Raw genomic sequence first — 18943 nt, 5'->3', positions numbered from 1 at the left:
TAAAATTCTAAACACCCGCGAATCTCCTGCAAGCGGGTTACTGGACTCCTTAAGGTGAATATATGCTGAGGACTTGAATATGGACTGTTTTTAAATTCCTAGTAAAGGGCAAGGACTGGACCATATAAGATAAGGGTTCGGATTTCATCACCGCTCCCTTCTTGCCCGCCTTAGGAAAACGAAACCTAAAGCGAACCTAAGCCTAAAATTTGGACTAGAAAGAGACCTATAGGGTATCGAGCTTAACAGGACAATCATTCGAAAAATATTGGTTACTCTTTTAAGCACACCTCGAAGTTCTTGACGGTTTCTGCGAGTTGAATGCGTGACTGCGCCGCATTGGATCGGTGAGTTTTGGGTATCAAAGCTCCACTGAGCTTCCCTCGCCTCGATTCAACTTGCTTTAACTCGGATTGATTCCAGAGGGGTTTGCTCAAATTGTAACGAATTCCCTTTCGAAGGATTAGAAGCTGGTCTAGAAACATCTAAGTGGAGCCATCATGCTTGTTGTTTGCTAGAAATCTTTAGGTTTGCTGTGGTAAATCGAGTCAGCCTGCTGTGTGATTGCTAGAACCTTCCTGTTAGGATTTTTATTTCTTTTTGAATTCTTTTTAGTGTATGCCCGATTTTGTTAATAGGGCTTGGAAAAGAGATCTCTAGGTCGATTGATTAGCGAAAACCTAGTAGTTCTTCTGATTTAAGCAGGGAGCTCGAAGACTCTTCTTTGGAGAGCCCTGTTTTGGAAACTTCATTTTAGAATCTGTATCTCTGAGACAAAAGTACCCCTAGTACTTCTGTTGTGCCAGCGATGGCAACTTTGAAAGATTACATGTTCCCAACTAGGACCAACCGAGCTTCATGCATTAAATTGCCAGCCACTACGGCTAATTTTGAGATAAAACCTAGTATTCTTCAGATGATCCCTATATTCTTAGGAAAAGATGATGAGAACCCTTATTTCCATATTAGGGACTTTGAGGAAATCTGTGGGACAATTAGAATAAAGACCTTACGATGAAGTCTTGAAACTTAAAATGTTTCCCTTTTCCTTGAGAGATAAAGCCAAGACCTGGCTTAACAACCTACCGTCTGAATCCATAGAACATGGCAGGAACTTATCGCTGCCTTCATATGAAATTCTACCCTAAGCATAAAACTAAAACTGCAGCTGTTAGGCAGAAAATTAGTGCTAGTGTGCAACAAGAGGGAGAGTCTCTTTATAGTTTTTAGAGCGATTCAATGATCTCCTATCTCAGTGTCCTCACCATGGATTTGATAATATGAAACTTGTACAGATTATTTATGATGGTTTAGACTATTCGACCAAAGCCATGGTTGAGTCTATGTGCGCTGGTGAGTTCACTAGTAAAAATGCTGATGATGCTTTTACCTTCTTAGGAGCTATCGCTGAAAAATCCCAACAGTGGGAATCTTGTGTTGAACCCCCTAAAGACTCTTGGTCAATAGAAGTAGCACCAATATGGTAATACGAGTTTTGCGTCAATGCTAAGTTTGCTGCTTTATCCAGAGGTTAGAAGCTTTAGAAATGGGTCAGTCTAAAAATAGGTCCCTTGTTGAACCTAATAGAGCCTCTCAAGTCTCTAGTTGTGGAATAGAGCCCGATAATTCATTTTGGGAAGGTCAGGTTAGTGAAGAGCAAGCCCATGCTGTCTATAACAATGCTAGGTTTGAGAACCGTCAGAAGTTTGACCCATACTCAGAAACCTACAACCCTGGTTGGAGAAACCATCCTAATTTCTCTTGGTCTAAGGGCCAGAGTCAAGGCCAGTCTAGCAATTCTCAGCCTCCCCCAGGTTTTGGTTTTAAGAACTCTTCAGGTCAAACCCAGTTTCAAAACACTTCCGAGAAAAAGATCTCTACCTTAGAGGATACTCTCACTATGTTAGCAAATAACCATGAAATGCTAACAAAGAACCACATGAGCTTTCAACAAGAAACTAGGCAAGAATTGAAGAATAATTCCCAGAGTCTTGCCAAATTAGAACTTCAAGTAGGACAAATAGCTAAGTTCATAAGTGAGAGAGAAGATGGAAGGTTCCCTAGTCGTACTGATCCCAACCCAAAAGGAGAGAAATCGTACAATCATGTGAATGCTGTCACAACCCTTAGGAGTGGAAAGAAAGTTGACAACAAGGTTCCATGCCTGATAGTGAACATGCTGTAGTTCACCCTGCTGAGCCAGAAAATGAGGAGACTGATAGAGTCTCCAAGGAGACCAATGAGGGTCCTGTTGAGCCCGGCTTTGTTCCCAGAGCCCCATTCCCACAGCTGCTAGTTCCGACTAAGAGGGAGTCCAACTTTAATGATATATTGGAGGTTTTTAAGCAGGTTAATATCAACCTTCCATTATTAGATGCAATTAGGCAGATTCCCTCTTATGCCAAGTTCCTTAAGGACTTGTGTACGCGAAAGCGTAAGCTCAGTGTCCAGAAGAAAGCCTTCATAGCTAGTCATGTGAGTTCTATTATTCAGAATACCACTACTCCTAAGTAAAGACCCAGGGTCCCCTACCATTTCTTGTACAATAGGTAAGTACCGTGTTGAGAAAGCGTTGCTTGACTTAGGAGCCAGTGTGAACTTACTGCCATACCATGTGTACCTTAAGCTAGGACTTGGTGAGATGAAACCTACCCAGATAACACTCCAGTTAGCTGATAGGTCCGTTAAAATCCCTCGTGGTGTGATCGAGGATGTTCTTATTGAGGTCGACAAGTTTATTTATCCAGTGGATTTCGTGGTCCTAGATACCCAACCTGTCCCCGACCCAGAGAACCAAATACCTGTGATTTTAGGTCGCCCATTCTTAGCTACGTCTAATGCGATCATAAACTGTCGAAATGGTATTATGAATCTATCTTTTGGTAATATGACTATTGAGCTGAATATTTTTAATGTAAACAAGCTACATTCTGAGCTAGATAGCACATGTATTGAAGAGGTGAACATGATAGGAACCTTAGTTCAGGAGTCATTACCAAACATCGTACCGGAAAATACATTGGAGAGGTTGTTTATCCCATTTTAGCCTGGATTTCGACGATGATAGTAACATTGAACAAGTAAATGCTCTGTTGGATTCTGTTCCTATGTTAGATATTGATATATGGAAAGATAGGTTCGAACCATTACTAGCTTCTGAGTCTATCTTAATACCTTATTTAAAAGAGCCTCCTGAGTTGGAGTCTAACTATACATTTTTAGGCCCACCCGAGTCTTTCCCTGTGATTATAGCCTCCGATTTGGATATGATCAGGAAAGTAGTCCAGAGACCGTGCTTCAAGAAAATAAGGAAGCCTTAGAGTGGACCATAGAAGATATGAAGCAAGCTGAGGATGAACCACCTGATTATGACTTAGAGAAAGCAATTGACCTTTTTCAAGAACCCGATGGTCTAGAAATTAGGAACATTGTGACTAGTCATTGTAGAGGCACCCAAAATTCTAAGTTTGGGGGTAGAGATTGTCAATTATCCCCAATAGAAGTCCCTAACTTGGGACTCAAGCCTAGTGCATCTGAGGTATCGCTTGAGTGTATTCAGACTCCACAACCTGATCCGCCTGATAATGTCCAGGAGAAAATCCATATGTTAGAGACCCGTTTTTCGGATGAATCTGTTTGCCGAGACACTCATATGAAGCCCAAGTGGGCACCTCAGATAAATCCAGTTGTCTTGCGAGAAACTTTAGATCAGGTTGTGCTCTATCTGCTCATTTTTCTGATCTTGAGCATTTGTCTCCTATTTGTGGCAGTTCTATTTGGTCTTATGGACCCACAATTATTTCGACTATTGGTATACGACTTTGGAAGGTGAAAATTCTTTTTGAGGTATTTGATGTCTAGCTAATGACTATAAATTTAGCATTTACTGGGAGGCTCCCGCGTTCATGTGATACGGTAATATCCTTCCTTATTTCTTTTCCCTCCAGTGGTAATAGTTTCTCCTTGTTCATGCTTTTATTTTCATCCTTAGAACATTGAGGACAATGTAAGATTTAAGTTTGGGGGTGGGGAAGAAACACTTTTTGTTAGCTTTTAGTTGCAATAAATAAACTCCAGAGCCTAGAAATTTATGCCTATTGAGGATTGCACTAACTAATCTAAGTGGATGGAAGCATTTTGATTGTAGGAGTTTGAGGAACCAATCTGATTAGATGGAAACATCTAAAGAGTCTATTCATAAAAGCACAGAGCTCAGATGTTAGAAATAACATGATAGTTTCACCATATCTCGTTGAGTCCTTTTCACTTCTATTTTTATTTTATTTTGTTTTTAAACTATGTTTCTCTAAGTGATAGGTGGGGCCCACGATTCAAGTTGTTACCAATGCTAGGGTGAATTAGAGTGATTGAGATACCATGAAAAAAATGAAAAAAAGATGAAAAAAAAAGAGATGAAAAAAAAAGAGATGAAAAAAAAAAAAAAAAAAAAAAAAAAAAAGAAATTGAGACCAGACCATTTGACCAAAAGGAATAAATTCAATAAAGTCGACCACTGGTACCCTTGTATATGCCAGTTGTGTTGACCTAGAGTTAGGTTATCGACCACTGGTACCCTTGTATATGTCAGTGTGTTGATATTAGTCAGACTAGTATCTCAATCCATTAGGATAGGTTCATTTTGGCGGAGGCCTTCAGACAGATATGGGAAACGTCGTTCACTTAGTAAACATCAAAACCATACATGTTTTTCTATATCCATCTTCTTGATCTATCCATGTGATTAGTTTTGACTCCGAATATGATGTCCATAGTGCAACTATCTGAGTAGAGCTCTGTCACTTTATATGAATTTTAGTATGCTTGAGTGCAAACTCGTGTACAACAATTGGAATTTCGCATCAGGGTACTTCTTCCTGTAATCAATAAGTATGCCAACCAAGGAGATTCTTTAGTGCCTTCCAAGGTTCTGCGTAGATAGCTAAGGTCTGGAGTACAGGTTTTGTGGGTATATCTCTGGTAAGCCCTCCCGAGACTATAACTCGGCCACTAGGGCCACCTAGGGGTTTAAAGGCTTATTGCATACGCTAAATGCAATCGACGATGCCTGCGACAGTGAGTTAGGATTTTATTTTGTAGTTTTGATTTGCTCGGGACTAGCAAATAATAAGTTTGGGGGTATTTGATAGACACATTTATGTGTCTAATATAGCTCATTTGTATATATTGTTAGTACTCGATATTGTACTTATTCGGTTATTTTATGTATTTGTAGGTGTTTTTGGAAGAATAAAGCTTTTGCGGCGAAATTGGCTAAAAAATGGTTTTTGCGCCCGTGGGAGAAAATTACTATACGGACTCTCATTTTGGATAAGGGGTAACCTAATTACTAAGGGGTGACCCATTTTCAGGCATCTGCTAAAGGGAGACCGGAACTGGATAGGGGGAGGTCATCTTCAAAGTTTCAAAACTGGATTTTGGCGGGAAAAAAGGCAGCAGCGTCAACAGTTTTGGATCAAGGATTTGAGCGACCTAGCAGGAGATTCAATGGGCAAATTTGGTACCCACGGACTCTACAAGACATAAGGGACCTGTTAGAAGCGATTAGACCCATCTAATTGGGCTGGATAAGTCATAAAATCCACACAAAGTCAAGACAGTGCACACGGTCCCTGTTTAGGGTTTTAAATTGGTTTGAAATATTTGGGAGAGATTCTTGCGTGGGATATACTTCAAAACAGTTGAGTTCAAGTCAGAGAAGATTTTGGGAGCAATAGAATAGCTAACAGACGCATACAAAGATCGACAGATGGAATTATTGTTAAAACTGCACGTGAAGAATAAGAGATTTATTCTCGAATTTGATCGAGTTTCTAGGGAATCTGAAGGCTATATATAGTTGGGTTTTTGTCATAGAAGGGTTAGAAACCCTGAGGAGAGAATTAGGAGAGAGTTCAGAGCCGAAACGAAGAACAGAAATCATACCTGCTGCTGCTGCTGCTGCTCGAGGAGGAAGACGAAGAAGGAAGAACGGACTCGCAGAGTCAGTCGTTTTTCCACAGTGCTTACATCGAAACCAAACTGTCGTTTATCTACAGCATATCATTATTATCGTATATAAACAACATCATCTGTTTTGTAACAGCGACGCTGTAACACTTCTACAGCGTTGCGAATTTCTGTTTCATCTTATTTCTTCAATAAAAACACCTATTCAGCCATGAGTGATTATTTTGTGTGTGTTTTTACCATGAAGAGCTAAACCCATTAGCCAAGGCGACGGAGGAAGCCATTGTTCCACATTAATTGGTATAATTCTAATTTTATTATTTATTTGCAATATTATTATTTGATTATTTGCATGGGATTGAATTGAAATATTAGTTCTTATTGAATAGTTGTGAATTAATTTGATGAAGCATGTTGGGTTTTAAATACTTTTGATGTTTTATACTCTTTGATTACAACTATTACTTCAAGAATATACTTGAGGCAAATATTAGAATTATTTTTAAAGATAAAATTGCATGAATATTATTTAGAGTTTACTATTTATTTGGTCAATGGTGGAATCCTAGTCTTGGTATTTTTCTCCAAAACTTTGAATTATTTTATTTAGTTGCCTGTTTAATTTAAATCTATAAAAAATTGTTTTCTTCACAAGTCTGAAAAGACCCAGTTTTTACCACTACTACAATCACTATTTGAAAAACCATCAAACATCTACAAACAACCGGCTTTTGATCATCCATTGCTCAGAAATCACAAGATCCAGGTAGCTTATTTTTTCAAATATGTCATCTTATAAGAAAAATAATGTGAATGATTTTTTTATGTTAGTTTACTTTACATAATCTCATTTACTTTTAATGCATTTTTTAAAGGCCCATACTAAAACCTCGCTACTATATAATGTTACTCAAAGAAAAAAACTGATGAAGAATGAAGATATATATTAGCTAATTTGGTAGATAAACCATTTTATGTTGATATTCTTTACAAATTTAAAATTGTATAATCATCGATTAATATTATAGAGGTTACGTTATATTTCAAAATAGTTATATTGTTAACTTGTTTATCTTTTTTATCTTTCAATTTTTTTTATTAACTGCATAATTTTAAGAATTGTAGTAAGAAATATTTTTTTTTATTGTTGTTAGAAATAAAACAAAAGCGAAAAACAATTCCAAAAAATAAAATAAAAAGAAATCAGAAAAAAAAACCCTAGTTATACAACTAATTATCTCTCTGTAAGATTATAAAAATAAATAAATGAATATATATGTTTTCTGAAAACGAAGAGAATGTTATTGTCAATGCCTTAAGAAACATAGTGAATAAATATTTGTTAGATTCTTGTTAAGTGAGGCATTTTTAGTGTGCTGATGTGGTATTTGAACAACACTGATATGTAGATGAAACCAAATGTGATCCAAGGAGAACAAGTTGATGAACCTATTTCTAATATGATTTCTAGTGTTGTACGATCTAGACTTGAAGGGTGTCCCTTAGAAACTGTTCCCATCCGAAGAACCACAAAGGAAAATCTAGTAAATCCAAAACAACTCTCTGATTGGATTAAGTACTAATTATCTTTTTGACTTTTATCAGTTTAATATCATATCATGATTTCAACGAGTATTTGAAAATTATATGTATATGCCATAAACTATTTATATTGTCAATTTAATGAGAATATATATATGAAAACTAAATTTCGCAATGTGGATGGAAATATTATAAATGCGGTGATTTCCTTATCATATTTAACATGAATCAGAGCCTATAAAGTTACTGCGATATTTAAAATAATACAAGTTTCTCAATGCTTGTAATTTCTATTAAAAGAAATTCCCTTTTATTTGTTTAGTATGTGTCGGCTCAACCTTTTGCCGAGAAAGCATACTACGGAGGAAGGGCGAAAATTTCTATAACAAATCCGAATATCGATCCGGACAAGTTCAGCACTGGTCAAATCTGGATACAAAATGGCCCTGCTGAAGAACTAAATAGTATAGAGTTTTGATGGGTTGTAAGTCATCTTCAAAACTTTCTAGAAATATTGTATTTTTATGTGTTTATTAAGTTTGTTGAGAGAATAATGATTCAGATAAATGTGTTAAATAGTTTGTTTTCACTAACTCACTATTAATGGTAAGTTATCTTTTGTCATTTTAAAGTGTTGCATATACTTTTATTTTGTTAAGATCGATCATAATTTCAGATGCATCCTCAGTTATTTGGTGACAATAAGACTCGAGTTTTTGGTTTGTGGACGGTTCGTTGTTAATAATTTCTATATTATTAATTCACATCTAAATATTTAAATAATTGCAAATAAACACCTTCAAATGAATTACTTATTTAGATTTTTTATAATTATTATGCAGGCTGATGGATTTAAAGAAACGGGATGTTATAACATGCTTTGCCCGGGATTTGTGCAAGTCCACCCTGAGTACTCTTTTGGAGAACATCTTATACCTGGTATCTACGGAGGGTACCAAAGTGTTTTTGATTTTTCAGTGCATCGGGACCCAAAAAGTGGTAACTGGTGGTTCATTAATGGTGTAGATAATGCAAAGATAGGATACTGACCAAAAAAGATCTTTACTCATTTATCAAAAAATGCATCTGTCATCGGATATGGAAGGGTTGCAGGAGCAGATCTTGATGAACCCGCTCCACCAATGGGATATGGGTATTTGCCAAATACTAATTCAGCATATACATGTTGCATGGTAAACATGAAAGTCATTAATGATCAGGATAATTATTTGGACTTTGATACATCAAGGGTGTACCTGAGTCACGATACAAAAACCAGTTGTTATGGTAAAAAAATTAGTTATTTTTTATGATAGAAATATTTTTCAAGCGATAATAATGTTTTCCGGAGGATCCGGCGGAGATTGTCCCTAATTATGATCAATTGTAACCGAGTGTGTAACCGAGTGTGGTACTTTTTAATAAAATGCTATTTTTCTCAACTCAAGTCTGGGTCACTAAAACCCAACTGAGGTGGCATCTTGTAGAATAATTTTAAATTATTTTGTTTTCTATAACTATAGTTATAAATTTGAAATATTCTTACGACATGTTATAAATATCTTGTGAGTACTCGAAAAAATAATTTTGCGACAAAATATATCCTCTAATTAATTACTAAAACGTTATCTTATTCTTTCATCTGGACAAATAAAAGTTGGATCTCAGAAATGCTTTTAGTCCTCATGTGATTTTTGAGTTGGTGATTTTTACATCTTGAAAACGAAAAGGAATTCTAAAATATGTGTAGATTCAGGATCACCATCCTCCACGTATCTATCAAGATAGGAACGTGGAAATTATACAACAAAGGTACATCAAGATGGAGCACACATGTAGTATGCTAGCAACATCAAAGGTCTCAAATCATCATCGTACACGTGGCCATCAAGGTGCATATCTGAAGGTCGTCCAGCTGAGGATCATCGAAGAAATAAGCACCTGCGAAGCACTGTAACAACTATGCGTTCACTTTATCTTATCTCTAAGCAGATTCAAAATGGGCGAGCCAGATCTAGTCTATCTACCATCGGAAAGACAAGACTGTAGTACCAATTGTCTAGGCGTGTGATTGGATAACTGTCTGCATTAAATGCAACGGATAGATACACGTGAGGAATTTGTATCGCTAGTATAGAGGTGGACCGTCGTAGTAAGATGATACTGCTGGAGTAGCATCGGGCAACCACGACGAACATCATCGTAACCAGCACACGGACCAAGAAAGTCGATAATAGCTGTAACAAAGGGACTTGCACAAAGATCATATGAATGCCCAACTCCACCAATCGACAAGGGGATAGCAATTTTAGACAGAGTAGAAGAATACTAGAAGAGACAAAGTAAGTTCTAGATGAGAGAAGATACTTTGTATCTCCACCTTCTCCTTTTACTCAAAGTCATTCGACTTATACTTGTAATTACCTTCTAATCATAATGAAAACGTCTCAACTCTCCATGGACGTAGGCGTTAATGTCGAACAATGTAAATGATCATCTTACTAGCATGTTCTATTATTTTTATGTGAATTTGGATAATGTATAATGTAATTTTACGTGGAAAGTAAGGGTTTAAAGTGAAATGAGTAACTCAAAACAACTGATAAAATAGGATCTCGGTTATTTTATTTTATTTTATTTTTAATCGGTAAATTGAGCCGTATTCCTATGAGTTATTTGTCAGTCAGATATATTTTTAACCAAAAGTTTGATGGTAATGTGAATGCTTTGCTCCTTGATGATTTTTCAACTTCCATTGGCAAAAATTAGTGTCCTGGAAATGTCAATTTCAAACATATTATTAAGTAGAATTCAACTTTTCATCTCCAGCGAAGAAATAGAGTGTGACGGGCCGCAGAAATCCTCCTTTGGAGTAATGCCCAGCATGCTGAAACTCCCGATGACCCACTCGTAAACGTAATGGTCGGGCCTTAAAATTTAAAGTCTCATCAGGAAAATACATGATCCTTTTCCTTTGCAAACATGCTTCGCAATCATGATGCCTTAAACGTAGCATCTGCACTATTCCAACTTATCCTTGTTCTGCTAAGGGTGCAAGGCCATAAGGGCTAAAGATAATGCAGATTGCATGCATCACCGGCTTTCGGATCCTATCCATGCAAAGGTAAATGCCTTGGACTTGCACATACGCCACTGCAAGCCTATTTCCAGATTCCCGCTTCGATTCGGCACTGAGCTGAAAGCATGTACTGATCTTGCTCATCCCAAAATGGTGTATCATTCAGGCTCATATCGTACTTTCTTAGCATCATTCATGTGATGCAAGTGGCTTATGCAAGCTCCCCTAACTTGCATATCGGTTTACCTTACTTCATTGGCAACGCCCAATTCGTAATTATTGCATGTCTATGTCAACAACTTCATATGAAGATCGAGCATCCACCGAATGTGAAAAAGCGGAGGTCTAACAACCACAACCAATATTTCGCTTAACAATCTGTATGGACTAACTCCAATATACTTTTAAGAGAATGAACTAGACAGTCAGACTCAATCTCATTAAAAGTATATCAAAGAGTTATATCTCACTTTCTCGATTCAATACTTACTCAAGCAAATAGAAATTTGCTAGTCTAATTGAATACAAGAGAAATCACTTGAACGGTACCAAAGATCGATAAATTTCAATCAACAACCAAAGCTTGGATTTTCCAATTGATCGATTCAACGCACAACCTGTGATATTCAATTATATAACAAAATATAATGCGGAAAAGAAATAACACAGACACCAGAAGTTTTGTTAACGAGGAAACCGCAAATGCAGAAAAACCCCGTGACCTAGTCCAGATTGAACACACGGTGTATTAAGCCGCTACAGACACTAGCCTACCACAAACTAACTTCGGTATGGACTGTAGTTGAACCCCAATCAATATCACAGTGATCCAAGGTACAGTTGCGCTCCTTACGTCTCTGATCCCAACAGGATACTACGCAGTTGATTCCCTTAGCTGATCTCACCCACAACTAAAAGTTGCTACTACCCAAAGTCGAAGACTTTAATAAACAAATCTGTATCACACAGAAAAGTCTACGGTAATAGATAAATCTGTCTCCCAAAAAAATACCTACGAGTTTTTGTTCCGTCTTTTAATAAATCAATGTGAACAAGAACCAATTGTTAACCCGGACTTATATTCCCAAAGAACAACCTAGAATTATCAATCACCTCACAATGATCTTAATCGACTAGCGAAAGAAGATATTGCGGAATCACAAACGATGAGACGAAGGTGTTTGTGACTTCTTTTATATCTTTCCTATCGGAGAAATCAATCTCAAGCCAATCTTACGATTGTACTCAAATACGATAGAAACAGCAAGATCAGATCACGCAACTACAAAGAAAATAGTTGGGTCTGTCTTCACAATCCCAATGAAGTCTTCAAGTCGTTAACCTACAAGGTCTCGAGAAGAAACCTAAGGTTAAAAGAGAATCGAATCTAGCTAATACAACTAGTATCACACATGAGGTGTGGGGATTAGGTTTCCAAGTTGCTAGAGTTCTCCTTTATATAGTCTTTCAAATTAGGGTTTGCAATCAATGTTAGCTTAGTAACAAAGCATTCAATATTCACCGTTAGATGAAAACCTGATTAGATTCAATCTACTATCTTTCAACCGTTAGATCAAAACTTAGCTTGTTACACACAAATGAAATGCATGTTTTAGGTTTGTGTGACCGTACCCAAACATGTACATTTAGTTGGTTCGACAGTAGTTAACCAAATGGTTAGCCATATGAGCACTTTCATATCAACCGTATTCTTCTTTACCACAACTAGTTCAAATGACTCAAATGAACTAGTTAGAGAGTTGTTCAATTGCTTACATCTTATATAAGTATACAAGACACAATCGAAGCAAAAACGATTTGATTCACTCGAATCAATTCATGAACTTTATAGCCATGGTTTGCAGTTATGCATTCCTTAGTTTATATAAGTTTGAGTTCACGAATAACCGTTTTTAGAAAATAACCAACCTAAGTACGCGGACTGGTACGCGGACTTAAGTACCCGGAATAAGTTTGTTTTCAGTTCACAAACTCCAGCAGATTTTCACGGGACGTGAACTTCCGATGGTGCGCGTACCGGTACACGGACTTTAGTTCCGGTTTTCCTAAGCATCAAAGTACGCATACTTTGGTTAAAGGAATAAGGACTTACACATATGTGTTACTACAAAATGTTTATATCCTTCCAAGGTTATATATTCTAAACTCTCATCTCAATCATTGAAACATTCTTAGAGGACGTTATATAGTTGTTATTCACAAACCATTTTTCGTCAAAGCCATTTTCAAGTAATTGAAACTAATATGACTTTCGTCATTAGTAAAGATGAACTTGGCCAAAGCGAAAGCTTACCAACACATATTTCGAGAAATAGATAAGCGAGATAAACTCGGCTCGAAATAGCAAATGTGTATAATCATAGTCTATATAGCAATACGACTTTTGTCTCAAGATAGGAGATAGAGTAGATAGACTTTTGAGTAATAGATAAGTTCAAGTCTCCACATACCTTTTAGTTGATGACGTTCCACAAGTTCCTTGAGTAATTCTTCGTCTTTGTATGATGCTCGCCATGGAGTCTTGAGCTCAACTACACTTTATATCCTAGTCCGAGACTTAGATAATAGTAGACTAGAAATCAAGACTTATAGTTTTGATCATTAACATTGACAAACATGTTTGAGATAGCAACGCATGCGAGTTCGACCGAGCAGTGCTCTAACAGAATGGACTGCAACTTAACCCATCAACTGTGTCTAATCATCGTCTCTTTCATCGTATTTTTCAAGCCATATGATATTAGTTATCATACTGTCGCAATCACCTTGTAATTATATGGTATAAGCGACAAGGTGATGGACCACCAATGTCGAAACTCATCGTGGCTGCCTATGTACCCTTGCGTTCTACCGTTTGAAGGAGAAGATCAACTGAGGCTTTTGGAGAACTTCATCAGCAAAAGGTAAGTGAAGACTGAAGCACTTATTTCTCAAGTTATATTAACTTTTTTTTATCATTGGGACGATCTCGCATAACTAATTAGACTATTATGCATATACAAGAATTTCGAGTCAAGTTTATCTTGATAATTAGTTCTCGAAATATAATGACTAAGCTTAATGAACATTTGTTCATACTTGATGAATTTCGGTTAAGTACAATTTATTGTTCGGAATCAAAATCATGATTCAAGTTTTATCATTCAAAAATAGCATGGAACAGTGATGTGTGTCATTGATGTTATTAGGGAATGTCTCGAATCGATTTAGAAAGAAATATAGAACTACTATAGATTCAGATACAAGATAGTATTATCAGTCTTGCAAACTGGGAAAATTGTTATGAGTCTGAAGTCGTATTAAATTTACTCATACACGTAGCAGAGTATCTATATATCGACTTGCAGATTTGTGGTACTCATATTCTTATGCACATCATGTAAAATTCTGTTTAACTCGTGAACTGGATCGGTACGCATACTCATATGCAAACCGTTAATGAACTGTGGTCATGGAACCGGGTGAGTATCCATACCGGTACACTTACCAAAATAGTTATGTGTTCCAGTACTCGGTTGTATATCCAAACCGGTACACGTACCAAAACAGTTATGTGAACTCTGGAACCGGTCATAGTCTTAAGGTATCCATATCTGTACCCATGCATAAATAGTTTTATGAACTCCAGAACTTTTGTTTGGCTTATTAGCTTACAAATTGGTACACGTAGTGTGCCTGACCTGACTCACGAATGTCTATGGTATTCGTACTTTGTACACCTACTAATCATGTTGATTATTCTCAAGTGTGATTAAATTATTTCTAAGAGATAATTAGCATTTGATCAATTCTTTAAAAACACTAAACTTATTTGATCACATGATTGTGACTCAAGGTTAATGTCTTAAGTGTTCATGAAAATGAATATTAAGCTTTTAAGTTCAAATCAGCTAGTTTCGGCTAACCACCTTGAACATAGTATTTATATACGGTTCGTTTACGGTTTCACCTAACCGGAGTGTATATCTTGTTTATGTAAATCATATTAAAAGATTCATCTAACGGCGGATATTGATCGCTTGGTTCCAAAGCTATCTTAGCTTAAACCTAAAGCAACCTATGCTTTGAATGTCTATAAAAGGGGAACTTCAAGCAACTTGGATCTTTGAATCCCCACACTACTTTTTGGTGTTTCTTAGTTGTAATTAGAGTCGTCCTCTTCCTAACCCTTTTAGGGTTTAACGACTACAAAGACTTCATAGGGATTCGTGAATCCAGGTCCAGTTATCTTTTCTTGATAACTCGAGTATCCCGATCTTGATCGATTGTTGAGCTGCTCACTCAATCAAGATAGATATAAATCATCAAAGTTCTTTTCGTCTCAAACTTTTTTGATTCCACAAGTTTTATATTTATGGTGAATAATAATCTAGGCTGCATTTCGGGTTGCATAAGCCCGGATTTTGAGGTTAGTTATACTTTGTCTATTTCTATCGATTTCCATCTCCTTTGATCAAACTTTTTGATTATAAAAGGAAATCATATATAGGCTTAATATGTGGGAGACATATTTGGTTTAAAGTCGTTAATTGAGTTGAAGAAACTTTTAGTTGGTGTGACTGTAGATGGGGAAAAACGATTTGCTGGTTTTTAAGAAATTGAGGAGACGACCGTACGGAGGAGACTCCTCGAACCGAGCGAAATGTTAAACCTCACACAGATGCACCGCTGCAAAGGGGGTGCTTTAGATTCGAGAGATCAATCCGTAGTACTCCGGCCTAAATCAAGACAATGACCGTTCCAGAGTAAATTCGGTCACAAGAGAGGATGGGTTGATCTGTAGGAGGGAAGCTGGGAAATGTGTGGAATCAATGGTAATCAAAGATTGTGGGTGTATGAATTCTGAATATGATAAGCTCTGAATGATTGAAATTGCTCAATTGAGAGTAGTTGCTCAATTGATGAGTTGGTGATCTCGTGTTGTCGATGAGACGTGAGATTGATGATACTGTTGATGATGATTCAATCATGTTTCCGAGACTTATTTATATTGCTGGAATTTTAGACACCATGATTCCATGAAGTGTGACATTTGATGGAATCAAGGAGTGGGGACGTGGAGATCGTGTTTGAAACCAGTTTCTCAACGTGTGGAGACTTGGTCGATTTTCCACCCACTACCTCGTGAATTCCTTCAACTGATTGCACGACTTTCTCACATTCCATCGTGTGTTTGAACACACGTGCCTTAGACCGCCAGACCAAAACCCTAAGTGATATCCCCCCAAGTGACACGATTGACGTCTCGTGGTTTGTTAGTCAATTGATTACTTCGTGGTTTGATGAGACGATGAGTCCATGTAGTCGTTGAGTTGAACATGATGTTCTGAAACTCATGAATTGAACATGTCATGAGACAGAGGTATAGTTCTTACGATGGAGTGAGCAAGTATTGCTCATTCGGTGGATCGTTGAATATTGATTGTTGAACCAATATTCCTTGGTTTGAACAAATATTTATCATTTGAGCAAGTGTTGCTCATGTGATGAATTGTTGAATATTTGATCGTATGAGCATGTGTTCATCGTCTGATGGATTATTGGCAGTGTGCCAAAAATATTAATTAGATTACTGGTCGTTGAACCGAGCATAATTAATAAAATTAATGACCATGAGGTCGTCGTAAAATTATTAAGGTTAGAATCTGGAATGACGATCCTTGGATTCAGAAACCCTAATTTGATCAATTGATGATCAATTCATGGTTCGTCAGAATTTCAACCATGGGACGAAGGAGGGAGCGACTACATAGGATCGTGGATCAACCATGTAGTTTTCATATGCTCATGTGAGCAAATACGAAGAACTCCTGAAGAGTTGACGATTTGTTGGTGAAAGAATGATCAAATGCTGGTTTAATCATTTATTCGAAAATGCTCGTCTGAGCCTTAGGTGAGAAAACCTAATTAATTATGACGAGGCGAGGGACCAACCATGGAGTCATGAAACTGGCCCTGGGTTGTCCCGTGACCGCCTGACGATCACTTCATGAAAATCCAAAGTGTTTGGGAGAGTTTTAGACCTAATACGAGCAATTGTGCAAATTAGGTCAAAACTGTGAAAATTGATGGGACCGGCTTCCGTGAGCCAAAGAGACAATCTTGGTCGGTCAAGATAGCGTGCTCGTGTCCCCAAGGCGTCCGCGTCTCAGTCCTGAGAATTTTGATATTTTCTGGCATGCAATTGAGCATCCATTCGAGAAAATATGCCAAAATTAGGGTTTCGACGAAACTGAGGAAAACACCATGAGATGATGAAAAATAATTATAAAATAAGGAATGAGGAGGCGTGGGACCTCCGTGGTCAAGGCATGGTCGTCCGGTCATGATCACGGTCCCGTGGTGCCCTTTCCTTAATTTTATAATATTTTGGTGATTTTATGAAAAATTCATGAATTTTGAGAAATTTGATGAATTTTGGGAGTTTCCACGGATTGAAGAAGTTTTCATGAGTTCAAGGAAGCAAAAAATATTAAAATAATAAAAACAAGGGCGTGTGGGACCGTGGAAGGCATGGCCGTCCGGCTAGGGACCGGTCCCACTAGTTTCCCTAATTTTTTAATATTTTTAGGTATTTTGATGATTTGAGGGAATTTTTCCTAATTTGAGAGAAATACCACGAAATCAAGGAATTTGATGAATTCAAGGAAAACTAATAATAATAAAATAATAAAACAAAGGGGCGTGTGAGACCGGCTAGGGTATGGCCGGCCGGCCAAGGCCCGGTCCCACAAGTTTTCATAATTTATTTTATTTTATTATTATTTGATGATTTGTGCAAAAATACCATGAAATCAAGGAGTTTTTCATGAAATTAGAGAAATTATAATAATAATAATAAAATAATAAGGAACCGTGGGGTGTGGGTCCGGTTGGGACCAAGGCATGGCCGGTTGGCCAATGGTCACGCCCCACACTCCTTTCCTTAATTTTATATATTTTTTATGGATTTATGCAAGTACCATGAAACCGAGGAGTTTCCTCGAGACGAAGGAGATTTGATATAATGAGAGAATTTTCATCAAATCATGAAAAATAATAAAAATGCATTAAAAATATAAAAATGGTGGGATTGACCACGACACGGTCGGTTGGTCGTGTGTCCGTGCTCCCAACACCATGGTCAATATTTTTAATTATTTATTATTTTCCTCTCTATTTTGCATAGGTTCATCGTTTCGTTGTATTTTTGAAATACTCGTTCGTACGGTGACTGTTAGTGTATCGTCGTTGGATACACCTTCACCATTTGAATCGAGGCTTACTTAGAGGTAGCTCAGACGCCCGATTGTTGATTATTTATTACTAATTGTGGAATTCAGTGGAGAATAATTCACAAAACTGAGTAATAAGATGTTTATTATTAATTCATAGGATCAGCTGAGGATTCGACTACGAATTCAGGATAAAGTGAGCATTACCATTCCATGGGATCGTAGATTCGACCATAGAATCGGAGTAATTAAGATTTATCTATTACCATTTATGAGACCAGTTGTGGATTCAATCATGAAATCGGAGTAATGAGATAAATAGTTATTGCTATTCTATGAGATCAAGCCGTGGATTCGATCATAGAATCAGAACAATTATTATTGCCATTCCATGGGACCAGTCGTGGATTCGACCGTGGAATATGAGCGATTGTAATTAGGAATAATTAACTTTGTGGCTCTATACCAGAAGAGCAAGCTGTCTAGGAGCATTAATTATCCTGATACGAGATTGTCGGTAAGTCATATCCTTTATATAGTCAGGGTAAACTCATTGTTTGTTCCTGAAGACGTTATCGCTCTATACTAGCAGAGCAAGCTCTCTAGGAGCCGCCCATCTCGTGATACTATATAGAAATAATCACTGAAAGTATTCAGTATTCATGAGATATGCCGTTTCCCAGTCGTGAGACTACATATCCACATGTACTCTGAGAGAAGGTACTCTCCGTTGAGAATTCGATGAGAGACCCGTGTCTCGATACTCGCGTCTGATTGCTGAATCAGAGCTTCGTATAATTATGAGTTTGCGAATTTAGCCTTTGTCGAAAATCCACCATCTACAGTGACGTCAACTAAGGTAATCAATTACACGGAGTCCTGTTGGGATTCAAGATGCGTAAGGAGCGCGAATGTACCTTAATCAGTGGGAGACTTGACTAGGGATAAACTACATTCCAGTTCGAAGTTAACTGGTAGTATGCTAGTGCCTGTAGCAGCTTAATACAGTTTGGTGTTCAATTAGGACTAGGTCCCGGGGTTTTTCTGCATTTGCGGTTTCCTCGTTAACAAAACTTCTGGTGTCTGTGTTATTTCTTTTTCCGCATTGTATTGTTTATCT

The sequence above is a fragment of the Papaver somniferum genome, chromosome 9, assembly GCF_003573695.1.
Source record: "Papaver somniferum cultivar HN1 chromosome 9, ASM357369v1, whole genome shotgun sequence".
NCBI classification, from domain to species: Eukaryota; Viridiplantae; Streptophyta; class Magnoliopsida; order Ranunculales; family Papaveraceae; genus Papaver; species Papaver somniferum.
This window is presented reverse-complemented; position numbering follows the sequence as displayed.